Here is a 12,985-nt window from a genome sequence, read left to right on the forward strand (position 1 = left end):
ATTTTAAATTGGATTATTCATTTGAGGGGGTGGGTTGAGTTTGATAAGTTCTTTATATAATTTCGATACTAACCCTTTATCAGATATGTCATTTGTAAGCATCTTCTCACATTCCATAGGTTGCCTTTTAGTTTTGTTGATTGTTTCTTTTACTGTGCTGAAGCTTTTTACTTTGATGAAGTCCCAATCATTTATTTTTGCCTTTGTTTCCCTTGCCTCAGGACACATATCTGGAAAGAAGTTCTATGACCGATGTCAAAGAAGTTGCTGCCTGTGTTCTTTTGTAGGATTTTTATGGTTTCAGGTCTCACATTCAGGTCTTTAATCCATTTTGAATTTATTTTTGTGTATGATGTCAGAAAGCCCAGTTTCAGTTTTTTGCATATTGTTCTCAAGTTTTCCCAATACCGTTTTTTTAAGAGACATTCCTTTTTCCAATGGATATTCTTTCCTGCTCTGTCAAAGATTAATTGACCATATAGTATGGGTTTATTTCTGGGTTTTCTATTCTGTTTCATTGATCTATGTGTCTATTTTTGTTCTGGTACCATACTGTTTTGATCACCACCACTTTGTAATGTAACTTGAAGTCTGGAATTGTGATGCTTCCAGCTTTTCTTTTCATTTTCAAGATTGCTTTTGCTATGGATGTTTTGTGGTTCCATACAAATTTTAAGATTGTTTATTTTAGTTCTGTGAAAAATATTGGTATTTTGATAGGGATTGTATTAAATGTGTAAATTGCTTTGGTAGTATAGACATTTTAACAGGTGCAGAAAAAACATTTAACTAGGATACCAGCCATTCATGATAAAAGTCCTCAACAAAGGACTGGCTTTTCTACTTCTTGAAAGAAGTTTTCAATACATCCATAGTTTTTGTCTCATGTCAATGTTTAGTATAATTCCCATGGGGAAAAGTTTCTCATAAGTTATTAGACCATTACCATGCAGTTCTTTCTACTCTATCATCTTGGTTTTTCAAATCCTGGTCATGAACAGTTCTTTCAAATATTTGTTTTGTTTTACTTTAATTTTAGCTTTACTGGATTCCAGTATTGCTCTTCTAAAACAATTCTATCATGACCAGAAGAAGTTTGTGTTAATTATTTCTGAAAATTACTGATTCTATTTTAGGTATTTAGCTATTTTTCAGTTTTTTATTTCTTTTTTAACAATATCACCAAGAAAATGATTTTAAGTGATGTGATACTCAGAATTTTCTTCTATACTACATAGTTTTGGTTTTGGAGTAACTCATTGATGCTTATCACTTATACTAATATGTTATTAATTCATGCTTAACAAAGAACTCCACGGATGGGATTATGTGGACTTTGCCTAATATGTTAATTAAAATTTTTAGGAGAACTCAGAGACCAAATATTCTTTTAGATTACAAAATATTCTGGATGATGGGCATAATATAAATTTTCCAAGGGGCGAAAAGACTTTCTATCTGCCCAGCATCTTTACTGTTCATATTCCATGTTCCACCAGTCCCAGCAACTGCCACTGAGCAGAGATCAAACCAAACCACTGGTTTTATTTTTTCTTTGTTTCTCTTCTTTTGGACTATCAATATGCTAACTAATATCCCAGATGCACAAAAGAGTGTGGACATAAACATTTCTTGTTAGGTGTAGTTATTTACAAAGTATTATATGTCAGCAGGGAATATGGTTCTTGGTGTAATTGTAAATGGGATTGATTTCTTGATTTCTCTTTCTGTTGCCTCATTATTGCTGTATGGAAATGCAACCAATTTATGTACATTGATTTTGTACCCTGCGACTCTACTGAGTTCATGTATCAATTCTAGCAGACTTTTGGTGGAATCTGTCAGTTTTTCCATGTAGAGTATCATGTCATCTGCAAAAAGTGAAAGTCTGACTTCTTTGCCAATATAGATGTCTTTTATTTCATTTTGTTGTCTGAATGCTGATGCTGGGAGTTCCAATGCTATGTTTAACAACAGTGGTGAGAGTGGACATGCTTGTCGTGTTTCTGATCTAAGGGGGAAAGATCTTAGTTTTTCCCCATTGAGGATAATATTAGCTCTGGGATTTTCATATATGGCTTTTATGATGTTTAGGTATGTTCCTTCTATCCCAACTTTCTTGAGGGTTCTTATTAGGAAAGAATGCTATATTTTGTCAAATGCTTTTTCTGCATCTATTGACAGGATCATATGTTTCTTATCCTTTCTTCCATTAATGGATGTATCACATTGATTGATTTGCAAATATTAAACCAGCCTTGAAGCCCAGGAATGAATTCCACTTGATCATGGTGAATAATTCTTCTTATATGCTGTTGAATTCAATTTGCTAGCATATTTTTGAGAATTTTTGCATCCATGTTCATCAGGGTTATTGGCCTGTAGTTCTCCTTTTTGTGGGGTCTCTGTCTGGTTTGCAAATCAAGGTAACACTGCTTCATAGAATGAGTCCAGAAGCTTTCCTTCCGTTTCTATTTTTTGGAATAGCTTGAGAACCATAGGTAGTAACTCTGCTTTAAATGTCTGGTAGAATTCCCCTGGGAAGCCATCTGGCCCAGGACTCTTATTTATTGGGAGATTTTTGATAACCAATTCATTTTCTTAGCTAGTTATGGGTCTGTTAAAATTTTCTATTTCTTCCCATTTGAGTTTTGGTAGTGTGTGGGTGTCTAGGAATTTGTCCATTTCTTCCAGGTTGTCCAGTTTGTGGTATATAATTTTTCATAGCATTCCCTGATAATTGTTTGTATTTTTGAGGGGTTAGTTGTGATATGCCCAATTTCATTTGTGATTTTATCTATTTGGGTTTTCACTATTTTTGAGAAGTCTGGCTAGGGATTTATCGATTTTGTTTATTTTTTTCAAAAAAACAGCTCTTAGTTTCATTGATCTGTTCTACTGATTTTTGGATTCCATATTGTTTATTTCTGCTCTGATCTTTATTATTTCTCTTCTCCTGGCCTTTGGGTTCTTTGATGTTCTGCTTCTAGTTCCTTTAGGTGTGCTGTTAGATTTTGTATTTGGGATTTTTCTTGTTTCTTGAGATAGGCCTGGATTGCAATGTATTTTCCTCTTAGGACCGCCTTTACTGCATCCCAAAGGGTTTGGACTGTTGTTTTCATTTTCATTTGCTTCCATATATTTTTAAATTTCTTCTTTAATTGCCTGGTTGACCCATTCATTCTTTAGTAGGATGTTCTTTATCCTCCATGGATTTGAAGGCTTTCCAAATCTTTTCCTGTGGTTGATTTCAAGTTTTATAGCATTGTGATCTGAAAATGTGCATAGTATGATCTCAATTCTTTTATATTTATTGAGGGCTGTTTGGTGACCCAGTATGTGATCCATGTTGGAGAATGTTCCATGTGCACTCAAGAAGAATGTGAATTCTGCTGCTTTAGGGTGAAAAGTTGTGATATATCTGTCAAGTCCATCTGGTTCGGTGTATCATTCAGGGCCATTGTTTATTTATTGATTTTCTGCCGAGATGATCTTTTAATTTTTGTAAGTGGAGTATCAAAGTCATCTGCAATTACCACATTATTATCAAAAAGATTGCTTATGTTTGTGATTAACTGATTTATATATTTGGATGCTACCGAATTGGATGCATAAACATTTATCATTGTTAGCTTTTCTTGATGGATAGATCTCGTAATTATGATATAATGCCTTTAGTTTAAAATCTAGTTTGATATAAGTATGCCTACTCCAGCTTTCTTTTGACTTCCAGTAGCATGATAGATAGTTCTCCATCCATTCACTTTCAATCTGAAAGTGTCCTCAGGTCCAAAATGGGTCTCTTGTAGACAGCAAATAGATGGGTCTTCCTTTTTTATCCATTCTGCTACCCTATGTCTTTTTATTGGAGCATTTAGTCCATTTACATTCAGAGTTATTATTGAAAGATATGGATTTAGTGTCATTGTGTTATCTGTAGGTTTCATGCTTGTGGTGATGTCTCTGGTCCTTTGTAGTTTTTGCAACACTCCACTCACAGATTCCTCCTTAGGATCTCTTGTAGGGCTGGTTTAGTAGTGGTGAACTCCTTTAGGTTTTTGTTGTTGTTGTTGTTGTTGACTGGGAAAATCTTTATCTCCCTTCTATTCTGAATGAAAGGAATGCTGGATAAAGGATTCTTGGCTGCATATTTTTCTTATTCAGCCCTTTGAATATTTTCTGCCACTCCCTTTTGGCCTGCCAAGTTCAGTGGATAGATCTCCTACTATCTTTATTTGTCTACCCTTGTAGGTTAAGGCCTGTTTGTCCCTAGCACCTTTCAGAATTCTTTCTTTATTTTTGTATTTTGCCAGTTTCACTATGATATGTCATGGAGAAGACTGCTTTCTGTTACATCTGAAAAGAGTTCTCTGTGCCTCCTGGATTTCAACGTCTGCTTCCTTCCCCGGATTGGGGAAGTTCTCAGCTATGATTTGTTCAAGTAAACCTGCCCCTTTCTCTCTTCTACTAGAACTCCTATGATACAAATATTATATTTTATTAAATCACTTAGTTCTCTAATTCTCTCCTCATGGTCTAGAATTCTTTTATTTTTTTCTCAGCTTCATCTTTTTCCATAATTTTATCTTCTATTTCATTTATTCTCTCCTCTACCTCTTCAATACTCGCTGTCACTGCATCTAGTTTATTTTGCACCTCATTTATAGCATTTCTTAATTTGTCATGACTATTTTTTAGTTCCTTGATGTCTGCATCAATAGATTCTCTGCTGTCTTCTATGCTTTTTTCAAACCCAGAGATTAATCTTATGACTAGTATTCTAAATTCTTGTTCAGTTATATTGTTTATATCTGTTTTGAGCAATTCTTTAGCTGTCATTTCTTCCTGGAATTTCTTTTGAGGAGAATTCTTCTGTTTCGTCATTTTGGCTAGTTTTCTGTTGCTTATGGTTTTAAAGGCTTGTTATGTGTCCTGCACCTGCAAGCAGTACTATATTAGAAGGGTCATACACTGTCCAGGGCCTGGCCCTTCAGGAGGTGTTTCTTGGAGTTTGTTACTTGCTTTGTGCTGTTGTGACTCTGGTTGCTTTATCTCCTTACTCGTAGTGGTGGTTTGAGCTTCCCTCCAGGTGTTCTTTGATTGATTTGTTCATTGAAGTAACCCTGGAAAAAAATTGTTTTATTTTATTTTTTTTTAAATTTTTTTTATGTTGTATTTTTTTCTAGGAGAGAGAGAGAGACAGCGTGAGCAGGGGAGGGTCAGAGAGAGAGGGAGTCACAGACTGAAACAGGCTCCAGGCTCCGAGCCGGCAGTCAGCACAGAGCCCGACGCGGGGCTCGAACCCACGAACCGCGAGATCATGACCTAAGCGAAAGTCGGATGCTTAACCGACTAAGCCACCCAGGCGCCCCGAAAAAAATTGTTTTAAAAAAGGGGAGGCAGTGGTGGTGGAAGAGGCCTTATCCCATACAAAGAGAGAAATAACAGGAGTGGGGAAAAAGAAAAGAAAGTTGACTAGACCGAGAAACTATATGGCTTAATTCACAGAGAGAGAGGAAAATAAGGATATATAGAACAGGTGTAAAGAGAATATATTAAATATGTCTGCTTAAACAAACTAACAAACAGAATAACCAAACTAGAGAAGGGAGAACATAAGAAGGAAGAAAGGAAGAAAAAATATATAATAAGAATTGTTCAAGAATTAAATCAGAAAATGCAAAAACTCTGGGTGCGCGGGAACCCGTGGCAGCACTGTGTGGAGAAGGGGCTCTCTGGTTCCTCAGCATCAATCCAGCTCCAGGAGATAACACAGCTACCAGGCATGAAGGGCGTGGTTTGGTGTAGGCAGGTCCAGCCTCCACTGTGGCCCTTGTCTGTTCCATGAAGCCCCACCTTGCTGATGATGGGGAGGAAAATGGCGACACCTTATTGTTTCAGCTCTGGACCAGGTGTCCCAAACCACTCTGTTCAGGCTATCTTCACAGTGCTTCAGAAGCGTGAGTGAGCTATTTTTTGTTTGTTTGTTTTGTTTTTTTGTTTGTCTGGTTTTTGCTCCAGTAACCTGTGCCTTCCTGGCTCTCATCTCGGATTCAAACCCCAATGTCTTAAATGATCCTGCTCTGTGTGCCCTGGTTCTGGGGAAGTGCCACTCTGCCCCACCAATGAATAGCCTCTGGCTCCTCACAGTGCCACACGTGCATGAACAAAGCAATTTGTTCCGCTCCATCAACTCCCCTGCCTCCCTAGCGCTTGGCTGGGATTCAAACTCTGATATTTAAAGGGATCCCCAGTACCAGGAAATGCCGCTCCATCCTGCTGATAAAGGGCCTCTGGCTGGCAGGTGCAGGCAGGGATCTTTGTCCTTGGAATGGCTATATACCTTCTTCCCAAAGCACTCAAGGGAGTGGATTGATTACTCCCACTGCAGACAGAGCCTCTGAGCTAGTTACCTAGTCAGGGCTGGCTCTCCTCTTCCCCAGGTGCCCAAACAGGGCAGCCTGCCCCAGTCCGGAGGAAGCCCCGCAGTTAGAAATTGGATATTTTTATGTTTTTTTCTAATCCCCGGCCCGTGGTTTTTCTTTTGTGCAAATACAGTCTTACACTTCCACAGCCTTTCTCTTCCTTTTGTCTCCTTGAAGATGGAGATCCCTCCTCTCTATGCCTATGCCATTCATTTTGTCTCTCCCAGTTCACAGTCATGAACCTATGGCCTGCCAGGTTGTTCCCGTCAGCCCCTTCAGATGTCTCTGTCACTCTGCAGCCTGAACTCTTGGAATTCTGACTCCTCTGTCCTCAACACTGCTGTGTTTGAAGGATGAGGGAATTTCAGGTCCCCCTACTTCTCTGCCATGTTGAAACTCTCCAGCTGTTACTAGCCTCAGTAACCTTGCTGGAACCATAGTGCTTGGCAGGAACCCCCCGTCAGCAGGGAATAATGTTCAATTTATGAGAAGGGTAGTTATTTGTGATTTCCTCTTTGTGTTCTTCATAGTCTAGACCAATGTCTACAGGAGGATTCTTTTGTACAGACACTGAAAGAAAATTCAAAGCCTGAGCAAGAGCAAGCACACACAGAAATGTATCTTCCTCAAAGAAAAAAGCTTCACGAACTATTCTATGTCTTATGGCATGTTCTGTTTTTATTTATTTAGGCAACTCTTTCTTCATTATACTCTTGGTATTTACACGAGGATCTTTGTTGACAGGGAGTCAGTGTCTTTTTCTCCGCAGTTACCCAACCCTCTGCTCTTTGATGCTGATCAACAGTAACAGCAGAATTCCCAAACTGTGAGCTGCACTTACTAGGACTAAAACCTCTCTGCCTATAAAGTAGTCATGGATGTCACACCCAGGCTTTTAGTTGTATCTAAAAATTCCATGAGAAGAAGACTTCCATTTCAAGGTGAGAGCCTGCTTGGAGAATTTAATGGAGAGTGGCTTCTTTTACTTAGCAATATTAACTTAAGTTTCATCCTTTTTTTTTGTTTGTTTGGCTTGATGGCATTAAAAAAGTTGTTAAATATGGATGTACCAGTTTACTTATCATTCAGCTCTTGAAGGACATCTTGTTTACTTCTAGTTTTGGATGATTAATGATAAAAGCTGGTATCAACAATAACATGCAGGTTTTTTGTGTGAGTGTAAGTTTTGAAATCAGGTAGTACCTAGTAGTGTGATTGCTGGGTCATATAATAAGTCGATGTTTAGCTGGGCTGCCTTTTACTTTTTAAACTGAAAGTAGTAATTGACTGAATCCAATTGATTTTTTGAAAACTAGATGCCTGCATGGTGAGTGAATCTTACTCTCTAGTCTCAATACAGAGGAGATTATTGTATTAATGAATAGTATGATCGTTTTTATTGGGTAAATTGAATAATATAACAGAAAACATTTTGCAACCTAGCTTTATTTATTGTTTCTCTCCCAAACTATCTTATTTGTATAAATGCAACCAAAAAATCACTGCTTCCTTCTTAGTAGTAGTAATAGTAGTAGTAGTAAAAAGACACACTATTACAAATAGGGAGTCTGCCTCATTTGATTTTTGGCTTTTCCTTTTCTTTTGTTCCCCAACAGTGTTTAGTTTATTCTTCTTCATTTTTGAACTAATAAAATGCTGGTGACTGTATAAATACTCCTAAGCATTTAATAACATGTTTATTAACATAGATATTTTTAAACTTCAGAGGAGATGTGGAGAAACAGGCTTTAGTGCCTCAGTAATTCCATCCCCCTTGTTACTTATCCCTTCTTCCTAGGCCCCTCACTATCTTACAATAATTGATCACTTTGGGGCTCCTCCTCCAGAGATGTTTCTGCAGAGTAAACAAGTGAAGGTGGTAGTAGATTTGAAACTTGGGGACATCACGCTTCTCAAAGCTCACTAGGCACTTACTATAAAAGCTGCCTGCAAGTACAAACTAAGTCTTTTGGATAGGCAGAAAGAACTCCTAGCCACCAGGTCAAATTAATGTCTTCTGGGTCTTTGGGCACAATGGACAGGCTTTCAGCTGAGAGGTGCCAGAAACTGATTTAGTTAATAGAAACCCTAGCCATACTAAATATACATTATCTTTGATCCATTACAAACGCCCCCCCCTTTTTTTAAATGTTTATTTATTTTTGAAAGAAGAAGACAGAAGATCTGAAGCCGGCTCTGTGCCCAGTGTGGGGCTCGAATTCACAAACCTTTTTTTTTTTTCTTTTTTTTTTAATTTTTTAAATGTTTTATTTATTTCTAGGAGGGAGAGAGAGAGAGAGACAGCGTGAGCAGGGGAGGGTCAGAGAGAGAGGGAGTCACAGACTGAAACAGGCTCCAGGCTCTGAGCTGGCAGTCAGCACAGAGCCCGACGCGGGGCTCGAACCCACGAACCGCGAGATCATGACCTAAGCGAAAGTCGGACGCTTAACCGACTAAGCCACCCAGGCGCCCCCGAATTCACAAACCTTGAGACCATGAACTGAGCTAAAGTTGGATGCTTAACCAGCTGAGCTGCACAGGTGCCCCCTCTTGTTTTTAAACACTCAGGATAGAGTTTTGTACCCCTCTTCCCCACTCTTGGTAAGGAAATGAAAAGAGGATAAGTACCTGATTTGGGTGCATATAAGCATTGCTGAAAGCAGGACAAAACCAAGTAGTTTGTGGGCTAGGGCATAAAACAGTAATAGGAAGAGAAGCAAAGGAAGGTGCTGGCATTTTTTGCCAAGTTCCACTTTGCATCTTTGGTCCTAACTTGCTATTGTGACAGATACATTTTATTCTGTTTAAAGGCTTGATCTAGTCTTGGCAAGGAGAAAACTCCATTCTGCATCTTTCTGCTTTGGCAGTGACTTTGCTAATAGCAGGGAAAGGGGACCTGTGTGTCTGAGATGGCTCTAACATAGCTTCCTTTCTCCTCTCCCCAAAAATTAAGATCTCACACCTATACTAGGACTTTAAGTGGATGATAAAGAGTGCAACAAGAACATGACTTTTAACACATCAGACTGAAAAAATGTGTATGAAGGTGAGTATTGTTTGCTTTCAATCACTCTGGATGCAGGGTTGTAGCTAGAAGGGACTGAAAAGCTGAGACTGTTCTTCTCATGAGCACACTAATCAGATTTTCTACATTGGAATAAAAATGGGTCGTTAATGCTTTTAAGATTCTAGGACATTTGGTTTTTTTTCTTAATTAAAAGGACACTTCAGTTTATAAAGATGACCGCTGGAGATGAACCCTTGATTTTTCCTCCCCTCTTTCTATGATTCCACCCAGTCAGGACTGGCAATGGCTTTGTTGGCACCTTCCCCTCTTCACTCAGTAAACATTTGCTGAATGCCTGGTATGTGTCAGGCACTGGGAGTAATAACTACAAAGGGATTATATGCATAGCTACTTACAGGCAGTGTTGTATGATAGTTTAGTGATCATGTACTTTGGAACCAGTGAGTTCTGACTTCCAGTCCCAGTTCCATCATATATTGAGGATGTGGACTTGGCCTTGGGACTAAGTCATCATAGGCTTTAGTTTTTCACTCTGCAAAATGGGGCAATGAGATTAACAACCTCAGAGATTACGTATGAATATAAAATGAGGCAAAATAAAGCACTTCAAACATTGCAAGCTTGAGAAATGTTACCATTATTCCCATTATTCCATATTACTATTATTAATTATCCAGGGGATAACAGTTTAACGTTCAGTTGTATAATTTTTTGTAATTTTCAAGATAACCTTATGAAAAGAATATTATGATATTGTTATTTTCATATTACAGATGAGTAAACAAAGACCCATAAAGGTTAAAGACCTTCTCAAGTTTACACATGTAGTAAGTGGTTCATCCAGGATCAGAGTCCTTGATTTTATGTTCAGTACTCTATTCTATATTACAGCCTTTTCAAGTTCTCTGAGTTGATTCAAACAGGAATTACTTAGTGAACTCATCTATCATTGATTATGATGAGTTTAACATCATCACTGGTTCTTTCTTTTATCAATTAAAAATGCTTATTTATTTATTTTGAGAGAGGGAGGGAAGGGGAGAGAGAGAGAAGAGAGAGAGAGAGAATGAGCAAGGAAGAGGCAGAGAGAGAGGGAATCCCAAGCAGGCTCCATGCTGCCAGCACAGAGCTTGATGTGGGGCTTGAACCCATGAACAGTGAGATCATGACCTGAGCCAAAATCGAGAGTCAGATGCTTAACCAACTGAGTCACTCAGGCACCCATCCTCTATCAATTTTTAATGTTTATTTATTTTTGAGAAAGAGTACAGGAGTGAGGGGGGAGGGGCAGAGAGAGGGAGAGAGAGAGAATCTCAACCAGGCTCCATGCTGTCAGCACAGAGCCTCATGTGGGGGCTTTATCCTAGAAACTGTGAGATCGTGGCCTGAGCTGAAATCAAGAATTGGACACTTAATCGATTAAGGCACCCTAGAGCCCCATCCTTTATCAAATTTTAGCAAACCTCTCTAACTCCCTGATGAAGTCACTGCTCTTATTGCAATCAATCCCTTTTTCTTCACCATTATAGCTTTTCTCTTGTCTCCTTATTCTCCCGGTGGAGAATCTGAACAGTTTTCTATAAGAAACACACTGCATGGTAGTTTGTAGCTCAATTCTCACGAAATCATAAAATAAAAAGGGACTGTCAGATCATTTTTATTGCAGCTGGTTCTTGTAATATTTAAAGACTTCAAAGCAGACAAAAGAAATGAAGAATTGAAGGTTCTCCACCTGTATATGGGTTTTTGTCTCATGTTTCTGTTTGCCAAGCTCATATTACTCAGACTTATAGTATATATCAAGCCTGCTTCCAGGAAGAACATGAAATTATTTGCAATGAAAAGCATAACAACTTGCAGAATTTTTGTGGGGCCTAGAACTGATAGAGCCACAGAATCTCATAATGGCAAGATGTTGGTTTAAACAACAGATGTATGGAGTTCAAGTTCAAATGGCAACAGACAGTAGGTGGGGTAAGGGTGGGTGTGTGAGCCAGATGGGATGGAGGATGGATAGTAGTGAAGACTGGGAACTGAAGACCAATGTCTCCTTAAAATTTACCTCCAGTAAATTATCATCTTAGATGAATATTGCTTTGGTGCTATTAGCCACAAAATTTTAAATGAGATACTAGAAATTATAATCTAACAAAATCTCCCAATTTTAAAAGTTTTATGTGTGTCAAACAAAATAGGAGTTTCCAGCTTTGGTTCAAAGATCACACAGTTGTGATCTTTGGAAAGGTATTAACTGACTATATACTTATCACTTGCCACGCCCTTGACAATTGATGGAGATTTAATGATGAACAAAATAAATGTTTCTGTTTTTCCCCTGTTGCATCTCTGAGCTCTGTCCCCAGGGTGTCTGGGAATCCAATCTTTCAGTTATAAATTGGCTCCCCTATTACATCTCATGTGTATCCCTCTTGCTTCTGTGTAATCCCAAATTGCTCCTAGTCAATTTTCCTTCCCCTATCTCCTCACTTTCTTGTTTTAATTTTCATTATGCATTTTTAAATGTATGTAAAACATTCCCTGTCAAGCTTGTTTAACCATTAGTTCTAATGAAGCAAGCTGATTGTGGACAAGAACACTAAGAGCTTTGTATACACATCAGTGTCCAGCCCTTACCATCTCAATATGCTCAGTCCAAAGGCATGAATAAGAGTATAGCTAATAACCTGTATACCAATGAAGAGATGAGATATTGTTGCAAGGAGGAAAGCTCATGTCATTAAGATCAAGTCTTTCTGAACTCAATATTAGTAGAGGCAAAAATAAAATTTAAAAGACTTGGGTATCTCAAAGCTTCTTGAAGTCATTGGCAATCTATCTCTAAGGTAATCCTAAGAAGTATTCTGTTAAACAGAAGAGGGACAACTGGAGAAGTCACAGAAAGAATCAACGTGGTATGGAAATAACCTTTGCCTAACTAGCTGATTTTTCCTTCAACTTCTATTCAAGTGGAGTGAATTTGTTATATAATTTTGATTTCTTTCTTGGTACCATTATTTATAGCTCCTATTTAAGATAAATGCTTAATTTACCTTCTTGCTCATTTATTTGAGATTTGTTGCATTATTATCAATTGATTTTCCTGAAAGGTATGGACTGAAGCTATCCCTAAAAAGTGGATGTCTCACAAAATTTTGTCCCACAAAGCTGAGTGTTCCACTGTCTCTGGTATATAAGAACCAATATTTAGAAATGAATCTATCTGCCTTATATTTGACTCAAATGTTACAGAGGGTGGGAAAGATACAATCATATGTAATATTTATAAGAAAATGATTTTTTAAATGGTTGTATGATTCTCAGATTAGTCATCCAGAGTCGTTTCATCCACATGAGAAATTAAACAGGTCAACAGAGTAGAGAGGAGGAGAGATTTTTTTTTAGTTAATAGTTATTTATTTATTTATTTATTTATTTATTTATTACAAATAGTTTATTGTCAAGTTGGTTTCCATATAACACCCAGTGCTCATCCCCACAAGTGCCCTCCTCCATGCCCATCTCCCCCCTTCCC

At 38.0% G+C, this 12,985-nt stretch overlaps 1 protein-coding gene across 1 annotated transcript in view; it reads left to right on the plus strand.

The window, feature by feature from the left end:
• The first annotated feature begins 7,342 nt into the window (after nt 1-7,342).
• Nucleotides 7,343-12,985, plus strand: part of OR2Y1 (olfactory receptor family 2 subfamily Y member 1) — a 10,094-nt gene continuing 4,451 nt past the window's right edge. Inside the window, exons 1-2 of the mRNA XM_077746243.1 lie at nt 7,343-7,366; nt 9,379-9,471. The gene's annotated coding sequence lies outside the window, so the exon portion shown is untranslated. The remainder of the gene's footprint in view (nt 7,367-9,378; nt 9,472-12,985) is intronic.

Source organism: Crocuta crocuta, unplaced genomic scaffold, assembly GCF_008692635.1.
Source record: "Crocuta crocuta isolate KB4526 unplaced genomic scaffold, BGI_CrCroc_1.0 scaffold218, whole genome shotgun sequence".
In the NCBI taxonomy this organism is placed as follows: domain Eukaryota; kingdom Metazoa; phylum Chordata; class Mammalia; order Carnivora; family Hyaenidae; genus Crocuta; species Crocuta crocuta.